At 44.5% G+C, this 13,249-nt stretch overlaps 1 protein-coding gene across 1 annotated transcript in view; it reads left to right on the top strand.

Annotated features, from left to right (window-relative positions):
- Nucleotides 1-817: 817 nt before the first annotated feature.
- The window catches only part of CHST15 (carbohydrate sulfotransferase 15), a 46,205-nt gene continuing 33,773 nt past the window's right edge, over nt 818-13,249 (top strand). Inside the window, exon 1 of the mRNA XM_059477313.1 lies at nt 818-889. The gene's annotated coding sequence lies outside the window, so the exon portion shown is untranslated. The remainder of the gene's footprint in view (nt 890-13,249) is intronic.

Here is a 13,249-nt window from a genome sequence, read left to right on the forward strand (position 1 = left end):
GCTGCCCTGGGCACTCTCAGGGCCTGCCCACCCTGAACAATTCCTTCTTAAAATTTAATCTCAGCTTGCTCTCTGACAGTTTAACAGTTTTTAGGTAAATTCACTTAACACATATATGAATAAACTTTTTTTTTTTTTTTTTTTTTTTTTTTTTTGGTAGGATCTCTTGTTTGAGAACAAACTTTGCATTTAACTGAGTAGAAGTTTTTGGCTCTTTAGCCACGTTGGTGGTGCTGCTGCCGTTCTGAGCCCGGAGCAGGGCAGATGATGCTCTCTACAGCCTGCCGGGTGTGCAGCAGGACCGGTCTGTAGGTCTGTCCCCAGCCTCAGCAGCACCCGAGCCGTGCCCTGAGTCTCCTCGGGCTGACCTTTACCTGCACACGGGACAGCCCGAATTCCCTTCGGAGGCTCAGGAGGGGCCCATCTCTTCCTAGGTTCTCTCCATCCATGGTGGGGGATGCCCGGAGGATGCCCTGCATCCCATCCCGGGGGGTTCCGCGGCGCATCTCCCGCTCTGCTCGCAGCCCATCCCCGCTCCCCCATCCCGGGGGGTTCCGCGGCGCATCCCTCGCTCTGCTCGCAGCCCATGCCCGCAGCCCCATCCCGGGGGGTTCCGAGGTGCATCCCCCGCTCTGCTCGCAGCCCCATCCCCGCTCCCCCATACCGGGGACACCTCCTGCACCCCCGGGAGCCGCGGGGCAGAGCCGAGCGCTGCACTCCGCCTCCCGGGCTGCGCAGCGAGGCCGGGGAGCGGCGGGGCTGCTCCCTCCTCCCCCTTCCTCCTCCTCCTCCTCCTCCTCTCCTCCTCCTCGTCCTCCGCCCCCCTCCCCCAGGGCAGAGGCGGCGGGCGCGGGGCAGAGCCGAGCCGAGCCGAGCCGAGGCGGCGGAGGTAGGAGCGCGGGGATGGGATGGAATGGGATGAATGGGATGGAATGGAATGAATGGGATGAGATGGGATGGTGGGAAGGCAGGGGGGTCCCCAGGCCGCGGCTCCCCAAGTTTGCAGGCAGCGGGACTTTGCGGGAAGTTGGGCAGCGCCGGGCACGGCTCGGCTCGGCTCGGCTCGGGGGACGCGGGGCTGTCCCCGCTCCCCGCGGGCTGCGGCACCCGGGGCGCTGCCAGGGCAGCCCGGAGCCGCGGCTGGAGCGGGGGAAGGCGGCAGGAGCGGGGCCGTGCTCCCGGGACCCGCGGGGACAGCGGACAGACCGGGCACAGGGCGATGCTGTCACTGCCCGCAGCCGTGCGGGGCTCGGGGACAGCGGACACTTGTCCGGGGGCTCTCTGAAAGAGCCTTTCCATCCCGGAGCGCATCCCACCCAGGAACCAGCGGGGCGTGCACGCTGCCCATCGCTGCGAGTGTTTTTGGGTGAAAAGGGGGGTTTCTGAAATGCAAGCTGCTGGCTGTTAAAAATAGCTTCATAGCTGCTGAGAATGCAGGCAAGGTTCAGTGACGGGTTATTATGGTCAGAGTCTGTTAAGCAGCAATTCACCAGCTGAACTTTGGCGTTCTCATATAAGGGCTTCTCTTTTTCTTCTTCTTCTTTTTTTTTAAATTTTCCTCTGCTGCTTCATTGTAATACTACAGCCGTACTCTGCAGGGATCTCAGTGTCTTAGGCACAGACAGATTTGTAGGTTAATAGTATATGTGAGAGTATTGCTTGGATGGTGCATCCAAACACCTACCAAACTCTCAGATTGGGAATTTTAAACAATTTTTAAATTTGTTTCTAACATCATTCTATGGCCCAAAGTCCCCTTCTCACTGACTTCCTTGCATATGACATCAGAATGGTTTCACTTCTTGAATTGTTAGCCAGACCAAAACCCCATCATCATCATCATCTCCTGTAGAACAACCATGTTCCTTTGTGTTTTGAGACTTAAAAGAAAGAGCGGAGTGGCCAGCTGGGCACATCACAGATTAAAACTCCAAGTTTGCTGGAACTGTTAGTGAAAAATAAATATTTTTAAGGTTTAACTGCAAATGGTATGTGCTCGTTTGGATAAACAAACACCTGATTGAGCAGCACTGCACTTGATACTGACTGGGGACTGCTTGATCTTTGGCAGAGAGGGAAATTTCCACCAATAAAACATCCCCAAGTGGACGTGAACCATACATATATATATTTATATCTGTGCTATTTATAGACATAGATATGTGTTTTATATACAGTCACTCACAAACAGTGAATCTCACTTAAAACCAGCAAACACTAACAGAGCAGCTGCCTTGAAGCCTCTTTTTGTCAGTGATTAAAATGTTGTCACACGTCTCGTGCCCTGAGAGCTTCTCTGCTGCTGTTGGTGCCATTTCACTCTTGGGCATTGAGTCAAAGGATTCATCTGGCTCTTCACGTGCCAAAAGAAAGAAAATCAATTTGAATGCAGAAAGACTACTTGTATGAAGATTTAGTAGTGAAACCACCTTCTCTCTTTCCTTTTTTTTTTTTTAATAGCACTTAGATCCCGTGTCTGTGAGTTGCAGCCACTGTGCAGTTCTGAAATCAATAGGAAAATAGTTTTATGGTTCAGATTTTGTCATAGGAGGACTAATCTCAAATTCGGAGTGTTTTATTTGGTGGTTTGTAACAGGAACATGATCAAACAGTGGAGATTTACATTGCAAAACACTTAATTCCACTAATGCAATGGAAGGCATTAATGGATTTTTATCTTCATTGCTAAACTAGAAGCAGGTATCTGGAAATCATATAAATGAGAAGGGTGAAGCAAACTCTCATATTTGAATTATTTCATGTGTTTGGAGGGGAAGGATGAAGGTGTGTAATCCACCAGCAGCATGAACAAGGATTTTATGTAGGCATAATCACAGAGATGCAAATAAGGTACTGCTTATGTTCTATTTTAACATTATTTCAAGCAGCCTGTGGCAGGAGCTCTGTGAGAAGGGGGAGTTTCAGTGCTCAAAGCTTTTGTTGGCAGCCCAGGTGATCTCAGTTTTGAGGATGGGCTGGTACTAAAGCACCTCTCAAAGCACTGGTTTGTGTTGAAGATCAAGTGGGGTGGCAGCAAACTCTGCCAAGGATTCCTTGTGGAATTCCTCTGCTGACTAGGAAGGGAATCCTTCCTTTTATAAACTACTTTTCCTGCACTGATTTCTTCCTTATATGTGCACAGAGCAAAATCTCAGTGTTGTAGCTCAGGGCTGTGTCACCACCGGGTGCTGATGGAATTTGTCCCGAGGTGAGCTGGCAGCAGAGGGCTGATCTCACCTAAATTACACATGGATTTAGGAACTTGGAACACCCAGCTGTGCCTCTCTTCCAGCACAGATCATCACTTAGGTGAAGAAAAGCCATGACATAAACAGATACTGGTATCCCCCTCTCCCTCCTAATTACCCCTACAGTTAATGTATATCCCACAGTCAGAAATTCCAAAGGGATGTGCTCTTAAATCACTCAGTGCTGCCCTGGGTACTTACCTGATGGGGAACACTGCTTCAGACATCCCAGAGGGTTTGCAGAAGATGCACCCTGATTTGATCTGGGCTTGTTAATTGCTGGGTTTAGATTCCCATTTTCCCCTTTAACCCACCTGGTTTCCTCCATACCCACAGGGAGGGGTAATTCTAAATTCCCAATGTACTCCTTGGCTGGAGTTTTGTTGCTCAGCTAGAAGAATCCAACGTGCTGTGGAAAGCCATGGTAGATTTCCAATAAGATCGCAGTTTTTTCACCGCTTTCCCCCACAAATTAGCATTTCTTATTTATTTATGTTTTTAGTGAAGTGCCCTGTTTTTCTTGTTGACCAAGTGAGGTGTCAGATCTGGAGTCTGTGCAGGGGAAGGGATCTGTAACCTGCAAGTTCTTGTTTTGAAGCCCCCTGAACTGCACCCATCTCTCCCCTTACACTGCAATTTCACTAAAATTTCAGATGATTTAGAGCTTTGCTGACCTGTTCTCTTTAAAGTTTGTGTGGCTGCCTGTGTATCTGACAGAAAACATGTTGTGTTTGTCCCCACAGCCTGCTGGGTTGTGTTTCCCAGGCTCAAAGACATGATTACAATTCTGTCCTGGTGCCTGGGCTGGGTTTTTACAGGAGAGGGAGCCAGGGAAGCTCCCGAGGAGGTGGAGAGCCTTGCAATGGGAGCTCTGTAATCCTTTGATTACACAGCTGTGCCTGACATGCCACTAAACAGCACTTCAGGGGCAAGCAGTTAATGTAGCTTTTCCATGGAATATTTATTAATTTATGTTACACCTGGTTTCCAGCAGCTGTTGAATGTGGATTGTAAGCTTTAGCTTAAAGGAGCATCCTCTGAGGGGAGAGAGGCAGGTGATGCCTTGCAAGAAGAAACAGAAGGAAAAACGTTGTCCTGGTGGCAGTGCCAAGGCAGCTGTGGGGAGGATGAGAGGCCTGGTGAGGTGGTGGATGTGGACAGGAGCGAGGCACACTCTGTCCCCTCTGGTGGCAGCACACAGAGGTCACAATCTCAGACTGGTTCGTGTGGGAAGGGAACGTGAAGCTCATCCAGTTCCAGCCCTGACACCTCCCACTGTCCCAGGTGCTCCCAGCCCTGTCCAGCCTGGCCTTGGGCACTGCCAGGGATCCAGGGGCAGCCACAGCTGCTCTGGGCACCCTGTGCCAGGGCCTGCCCACCCTCACAGGGAACAATTCCCAGTTCCCAATATCCCATCCAACCTTCTGTCACTTTGAAGCCATTCCTCTTCTCCTGTCATTCCATCCCTTGTCTCTCTCCAGCTCTCCTGGAACCCCTTCAAGTGCTCTAAAGTCTCCCTGGAAGCTTCTCTTCCCCAGGCTGAACACCTCACTGTGACAGTGTTCACAGGGCTCTTAGGATGAGGGAAGAGACAAGGACCTGACTCCATGTTTCCGAAGGCTGATTTATTATTTTATGATATATATTACATTAAAACTATACTAAAAGAATAGAAGAAAGGATTTCATCAGAAGGCTAGCTAAGAATAGAATAGGAAAGAATGAATAACAAAGGCTTGTGGCTCGGACAGAGAGTCTGAGCCAGCTGGCTGTGATTGGCCATTAATTAGAAACAACCACATGAGACCAATCCCAGATGCACCTGTTGCATTCCACAGCAGCAGATAATCATTGTTTGCATTTTGTTCCTGAGGCCTCCCAGCTTCTCAGTAGGAAAAATCCTAAGGAAAGGATTTTTCAGAAAATATCATGGCTGCACCCTGCTCCTAGCCTTTCCTCACAGGCCTGATGCTCCATCCCTCTGATTGCTCTGACCTCTCCTGCACCAACCCTCCAGCCCCAACCTGCTGCCTCTTCTCATTCCCAAATCCACCTTGCCTCAACTCCCACAACAGCCTGAAACACTCATTTCTCAAACCTCAGCACCTGGCTGCTGCTTTCCTTCTGTCCTTCACCAAAAATGAGGTGCCCACCTCAACTCCAGGCACGGTGTGACCCTTCCTCTGTTGGTGTGCAGCCACAGCCCCTGCAGCCTTGGGAATGGTGGGGAGCATGTGGCTGCCTCCTGTGCCATGGGTTTCCTTGGAAATGAACACAATTCTGTGGAGAACTGATCCCAGAACCCAATTCTGTGGAGAACTGATGGGATGGAGTAAGGGAGGAAGCCAGGCTTGTTTATATACGAAGCAGCACCAGATACACACTTAATGTTCTAAAACTTACTATGCCAGCATTTACTCATAAAATAAGCTCAGTGCTTTATAAATAAATGGGGTTTTGTGCCAAATCTGTATCTAAGGTGGGTTGTTCCTCACTGCAAAAGGTGCAGATCTGTACCTAAATAGCGAAATACTCAAACTGACATTTTCCATTTGCTTCACGCCTTCCAGTAGGAAAAAATAAGTTTCATGAGGAGATATTTTTTTCCCGTAGAAAAACCTTGATTTTCAGTGTGGGTGAATGTACCCTGCTATCTAACCATAAAATTAGAAAAACTGATGAGAGTGAAAAAGCCTTTTGTATTGTTATATTTTACTTTGGTTTTTGCATTTATTGGTGTTTGGCTTAGATGTAAGTTGAAGTTAGACTTGTAACTTCTCAGGATTGCTGCATGGAATAGAGGGAAGGTCATTGCTTTCAAATCATTCATTGAGTTACAGGTGAGCTTGACCTGGGAAGAACTCTGAGGTCAGACAAGAGTGAAGATAAAATGCAAAGTTCAAAGTCATACAGAGGAAACAAGATAAGACTGCTTTGAAAAATGAAAAACTCTACAAGATACAAAGGCAAAGAAATATAAAGATTTATGTGCAGCATGTGTACTCAGGAGATGGAAGAAGCCTCACAGTGTTGAAAGAGTGCTCTGAGGATGGGCAGCACGTGGATGTGAGTTTGAAATATTGGATGGTTTGCCCAGTTTCAGGTCTTGGAACAGTGTGGAGAAAAACCACTTAATTCAAGTGCTTTAGAACTTGCACCAAATGAGTAGTGAGATACCAACAAATAGGAGAGACCTCAGGAAAAAAAAAAAAAATAGCAGAAATCAGGATTCTGCAGGGTTTTACCCATAATTTGGAGGAAATATGAGCCCAGTGTCAACCTTGCTATGCCTAAATTGGGATATAATGGTTTGAGTGCCAGAACTTATTAATCCAAAGAAAAAGGACTCTCTGACTAGGGCAGCCAGGAGGTTTGTCTGTGTAAAGCTGGAAATAGGAGGAAGTGTAGAAAGATGGTTTAATAGTTTATTAGGAGAATGTATCACATAATGAGATGGGTTTGCCTGCAGGCCCAGCTCCTCACAGGGGAGCTTCCTCTCCTGAAATTCCTTTAGCAGCTCTTAAAACCAACACTTCCTTGCAAGCCCATCAAACACCTTATCTAATATTCCTTCCCTGCCTCTTTGATTTTGGCTGCTTTTTAGTTGTAATTTGTCTTTTTTGCTCAGCTCTGTAGATATTAGATAATGTTAAACAGATATTGGTAATGTTAAGTAAATTAAATGGATAATGAATCTCAAATTTTTAAGTTCATCATTTTGTAGATGTATTTCACTGTGTTGGGCTGGTGATTGGGTTCCTGCTCTTGTCTTGCACCCCTTCGTAGTGCATTTTTCAGGCTGCTGCTTTACAGCTTATCCTTGGGATTGCTGAAGCCTGAGGACATTTCTTGGGGCTGCTTCTGGAAAGGATTTTGGGTGCTGCTGTTGCAATGGAAGAGGAGCAGGTTTTGAATGTGTCCATCAGGTGTGGAGCCCGTGCCCAGGTAATTCCAGGGAAGGAACACTGGTTTACACTGTAAGATTGACACTTTCAGGATCAGGGATCCTCTGCCTGCTTTGTGTCTCCCTGGAGCTCCGGGCTGGGATAACACCGAGACATCTGGGTTGTAACTGCACCCATTGCAGGCAATAAAAATTCAGATAAAAACCCTGCTGTGCGTTAAAGGCTGCCAATAGAAACTGCAGCACGAGATGCAGTGATGGGCTGTTAATTTAAGAAGACAAAAACATGTTCTTGAGCACTCCAGCATGGAGTACTACAGCTTCATGCCCTGAGCGACTCATTGGAGCTGTTCGCAAAGTAAATAATTTAGATGAAAAGTTTCATCAATTATAAAGCTCTGAAAACACTTTCTCAGCTTCAGGATTAACTTGCCTGAGGATCAGATAAGGATAAATCAGAATGAAACCACTATTGCACTTGACACTTAGTATTAGAATTGCTTTGCAAGGCTATTTCTACCATCTTTTAAAACAAGAACTGAGATGTGAGAGGTGAGCAGAAGGGAGGGGTGGAATCTGAGCTGATCCTCTCGCTGAGGAAAAAGGAAATAATAATTTGTCTGATGTCACAGACACATTTTATGAAAAATCCTTTTCTTAAGATTTTTTCTCCTGAGAAGCCTCAGGAACAAAATTTAAACAATGGTTATCTGCTGCTGTGGAATGCAACAGGTGCATCTGGGATTGGTCTCATGTGGTTGTTTCTAATTAATGGCCAATCACAGCCCAGCTGGCTCAGACTCTATCCGAGCCACAAACCTTTTTTATCATTATTTCTTTTTCTATTCTTAGCCAGCCTTCTGATGAAATCCTTTCTTCTATTCTTTCAGTATCGTTTTAATATAATATATATCATAAAATAATAAATCAGCCTTCTGAAATATGGAGTCAGATCCTCGTCTCTTCCCTCATCCTGGGACCCCTGCCAACACTATCACAGTCTGACATCAGGTGATTTTAAATAGGGAAGTTTTTAACCCTTCAGAGTAGGTTTTTGAGTGTTTCTGAGGAGATCAGCAAAATGAAAATAAACAGAGTAAATGCAATTTAAATTGGTATCCATGGAAATCCCACGTGGATTTATCTGGCATTAGGCTGGATCAGGAGTAATTCACCTTTTGGGCCTCACTGGTGTGAGGGGACCAGGACGTGGGAGTGGGAAGAGTTTTCCATTTGTTTTGGAGGGATTCAGAGCCCAGTGCTCAGCAAGGAGTGTGGCAGGGCTGGGCAATCTGGGTAACAAACCAGCGCTTGTCAGGGAGAGCTTCTGCCTGGAGTCAGTACCTCTCTCAGATGGCTCCACTCACCTGCTGCTCATCCCCGTTTCAGCTGCACAGATTGAGCATTCTCCTGGTTTAGCAGCAGAGCTGGAATATTGCAGTTACTCATTCTGCTGTAATACAGGGGAATGCATAAAAAGCCTCTGCTGAGTTTTGATAGTGTTTTCCTGTAATGATACCCATTAAGTGAGTGTAGTAATCTCTCCAGTTTTCCTTTTTTTTTTTTTTTTTTGTCTTGCTGTGCTGGTACATTGGATAATGAATGAAAAAAAAAAAAAAAGAGAAAAGCCCTAAAAATGTGCCATGAAAATGCTGATAAATATGTAAATGCCAACAGTATCTTTTTTGGACTATTACAATTCCTACAAGCTAAAGCTTTCCAAAACTGCAAAATGAACAGGCACTTGATGACAATTAATATTTATGCATTAAAAAACGTGCCTGTTAGTGAAACAAGAGTATCCCATCCATCATCACTAAACATTTTACAGTGCACAACTTTAATACCCTCCTTTCTGTATTGTGACAGCAAATAATTCCAAGATAGCAAATATCATTAAGTTGCATTTAGCAGAAAACTTGGAAGGTTTCAAATGAGATAACATAAACCCTGTGTTCATTCCAAACAGCAATTCTCTGGATGAACCTCTGCCTTCATTAAAGTCACTGAAATGTCTTCCTGCTGACTTCAGCATGCCAGCATTTCAAAAAAATAAATTGAAATGGGATCTTTAAAAGTTTTCCTCTTGATGAGTGGCTGGAGCTAAAGCCATTCAGCTGTGCTTTTCTGTGCATATGTTATTTAGCTCAGCCAGGAGAGCTCGAGGTGAAGATAATGTCTGGTGGGGATGAGGGAATGTGAGCAGGAAATAATATTTCCCTTTGAAATAATCCATCAGTAGCTGTGCTGTCCCAGAGGCCCCTTTTTATGGAGATGCTGCAGATGTGGAGCCCCCTTTCAGTGCTGAGGGAAGCCAAACATGCAGGTGGACATTCCTCTTAAGGATATTTAGGCCTTAAAAGTGATGGAAAAGCCCCAAAGTCCAACTCTTTATTTATTGCACTGCTGCAGGGTAGAAGTGCAGACTTCAGGCATGGCTTTGGGGACATTTTTAGCTTTGTCCTTTTGGCATCTAGGGGTTTCTGTGCAGCAATTGAATAGGAGGAAGGAATTAATTAGATTTAGCCATGTCAAGCTGAAAATGAAGTTCCTCCTTGCACATCCTTCGAGGAACCCTCCATGCTCTGGATTTAGCTGCCATCCGCTCCATTTTTGCTGCTATATTTTTGGACTTCCTCTGCTGATAAATATTTAGAGTCTGTTTATCTTTCCTCTCATTTCTGTTACATAGTGCTTGCAGTTATTTTTTTCCCCCCATAAATACTTATTACTGCAGAAATTAGTGTTGCAAGCCTTGATATTGCAGTGCCAGCAGTTTTGTAATTTTAATTGAGGCTGGCTGACAGTACTTCTATTAATTATCTAGGAGAGGCTTGTGGCTTTCTGAAAGAGAAGTGTATTTCTGGCTGGAGGAGTTTGAAGGGGAGTAGTAATTGCTTTATGTCTGGAGTGCAGGTTTAGGTGCAGGAGGCTTGGCTGGATTAGATGTGGCCATTGCTGAGGATCAATAAAGCATGAAAAGGGGAAAAGCTGTTTCAAATTTGTAAAAGTTGTAGCTATCAGGATGCTGCTGAACTCAGAATGAAAAATGCAGCTGTTTCTTTTGGGTTTAATTAAAATCCAATGAAAGACAATTCAGAGAGACCTGAGTTGATATTAATTACTTTGAGCATGTGAATAATTGGACCAGGTGAAGGATTTCCTTCACAAAATTCTGCACAGCCTTTTCTTACAGCCTGGCTCTGTGTGATTCTTACTGATCCTGCCCAGCTAAATCTTAGTGCTCTTTTCCTGTGCCTTCCAAATTCCTTTGTGGAGTTGTGTTTTGCCTGATGTGAATATGACAGTCCCACTTTAATTGGATAACAGCAGTTGTCACCCTGCAAGAGGGATTGTGATGCCCAGGGGCCTCAGAAGTATCTGCATGAAAATAAATAAATAAAACATCTGAAAAGCTTTGCTAAGAAGCAGTAAATTTAAAAACTGATTTGGTTAACAGCATTGAAATGAGGTGCCTTATTCTATTACAGCATAAAGCCACCAGATGTCACTTACTTTGTGCACCACTCTTCTGGGGAGAAGCATGTCCTTGGCATGGAAAAGATTAAAACAAAAAAGGACAATTTACTTTAAGTGGCTTTGTTTCTGTTTGTGTTCCTAACTGGCAACTGTTTTCCTTGACAAATATTTTCATCTTAAAATAGATCATATAAACTCATTTCTCACAGATCAGACAGACTTGCATTTTTTATGAGCCTTAAATGTCAGCAGTGCCATTTTGAGAGTCAGTCTTTAAGAAAATAATTAATAGGCTTATTCTGTTTTTCAGAAGGGGGAATGCACATTTTACGGAATGGATGGTTTTATTTTTATGAACTGTTCTGTCATTAAAGGCACCTCAGCCAATGGCTCACACAGATCTTTATCTTCAGCCAAGTTAAAAGCAATGGGGGGAGTTTTAAAGTCATACAGAAGGTGGTAGTCCTTGTGGATGGAGGGAAAGGAATAATTCTGAAATCAGAGACCAACTTCTGCTTGTGGAGTGGAGCAGCTCATCCCCAGAGTTTAAAGGCTTCAAGGAGAAGAGGAGCAAAGTGGGGTAGGGATGTGTCCCTAAAGAGGAAAAACACTTGGTACCCAAGGCAAAGCTGGATTTCCTGGCTTGGCTGGGCATGGCCAGTGTGAGGAGCTGGAGCAGGGCACAATTCCTCACCAGTCCTGGGTGTGTCTGTTCCACTGTGGGTTTTCCCTCCCCTTACCAGAGATGCCAAATTGAGAGGTGCACACCCTCTCTCTGCTCCCTGGTAACATAACCCTCCTGCTCTTTCATTCTTTGGCCTGTACTCAAAGGCAGCACCATTAAAAAGAGGAAATTTGATTTGCTGGATTTGAAGCAGAAAGGCTGAAAATTGAGTGTTTTCCTGAAGGATAATGTTGAGTGATTTTTTTTCCCACCTAGTGGTAGTACTGTAGTTTGTTTTTACATTTTAAATTTGTAATTTTTTTACATTTGAAATTTTAAATATACCTCCTCCCTCAGATTTCAGCAGTACTGTAGTTTGTTTTTACATTTTAAATTTGTAATTTTTTTACATTTGAAATTTTAAATATACCTCCTCCCTCAGACTCTTGGGATAGAGTCCTACTCACTCTGTGGATCTCATGCAGGTATGAGGATGTAAATCCACAGCTCTGAGTGAATGATGTGCGAGTTCCTCTCCAAATAATTTTCCATTTCAGTCCTCAGGAGCAGCTGTGCTGAAAGGCTACCTGCCTTCATTTTTCATCTGAGGTGAAAAATGTACTCTAGCATTGAATTCTCTAGCTGGAGGCAGAGTACATGACACATTTCCCCCTCCCTTTTCCCTCTGTGTTGAGCAAAAATAGAGGTCCGCAAAACACTCCTTAACTAATAGAAACAGTGTTGGCTTCTAAATGCAGCAAATTTGTATTTTAGCACCTCATATGAAACCAATTACATTAATGAGGGCTCCAGTTCTTAACTGGGGGTTGTTTATGACAGGGAGGGTTTCATTTCCTGCTGCAGGTCTCGCACCATTGCTCCTGAAAGTGCCATCTGCCAGCTTTGGACCCAAAAATGCTCCCTGCCACTGCTGTGCAGGGAGATTCTGGCACAGCTCTGGGATGGGGAGCATGATTGCAGCTTGGGAAGCTGGGAAAATTCACTTTCTCTGTCTGTTGAGCTTATGAAAGGCTGAAATTCATTCTGTTTAATGTGGTTACTGGGGGAAAGTCAGAGTCCATGCTGTCTGCCTTAGGTGGTTTATTTAGAAATTGGATTGCTGCTGGCTTTCTGTCTTGTGAAACACATATCTGAATTTCATTCAAAATCCCTCAATTCCCAGGTAATGGGATTCTGGATGGTGAGTTAGGAGATCTAGGTTTTTCTTGTACTTCTATCGTGTTATTCCAAATGAGATTACAGGTGACACGTGTCAGAACTCTGTCATTTTGTCCCCCAGAGGTGGAGCAGCACCTTTGAAAAGCTCTCTGAGGTCTGATGCTGAGAGTTCCACACCCTTTCTGGACCATAACCTAACCCCAAGGTACATCTGGGTGCACTCTGTGGTTCCTGTGTATGGCGTGAATGGTTACAGCTGCATTTTCCCATTTAATTTATTTTCACCTTGGGCAAAAGCATCTCTGTAAAAACACTGATAAAATAATACATGTTGTATTTAATTGTCCATGTGTGGATAAAATGTTTTGTCTGTTCCAGATCAGTTTTCTTGGCCCCACATAAGTAACCTAAAGGAGGAATAGTAAGAATAACATCAAATGCAAGTTTTCATATGCAAAGAAAGGTTTCATTGTAAGGTTTCATTCTGATTTGCTATTCTTTTCAAAGTGTAATTTAAACCAATGAGCCATGCAATAAATAAACTGAGGTGTGTTATCAGCATGTGATTTATTTTTTCACCTAATGAGGAGAACTGTGGAATTTTTTGAGTTTATAGATTATTCTGAACTTCTGCAGTCACTTACTTTGATTATAAATGGTTTGGATGCTGAAGGCATTTTCCGGGATTTAAATATGCAGGAAAACATCAAATTAAATCAAATTATCAGTGGTGAGACTTATTTCTCTCCTGCACCTAGGATGGTGCTCTAGAATG

This window comes from Ammospiza nelsoni, chromosome 8, assembly GCF_027579445.1.
Source record: "Ammospiza nelsoni isolate bAmmNel1 chromosome 8, bAmmNel1.pri, whole genome shotgun sequence".
Classification (NCBI taxonomy): Eukaryota; Metazoa; Chordata; class Aves; order Passeriformes; family Passerellidae; genus Ammospiza; species Ammospiza nelsoni.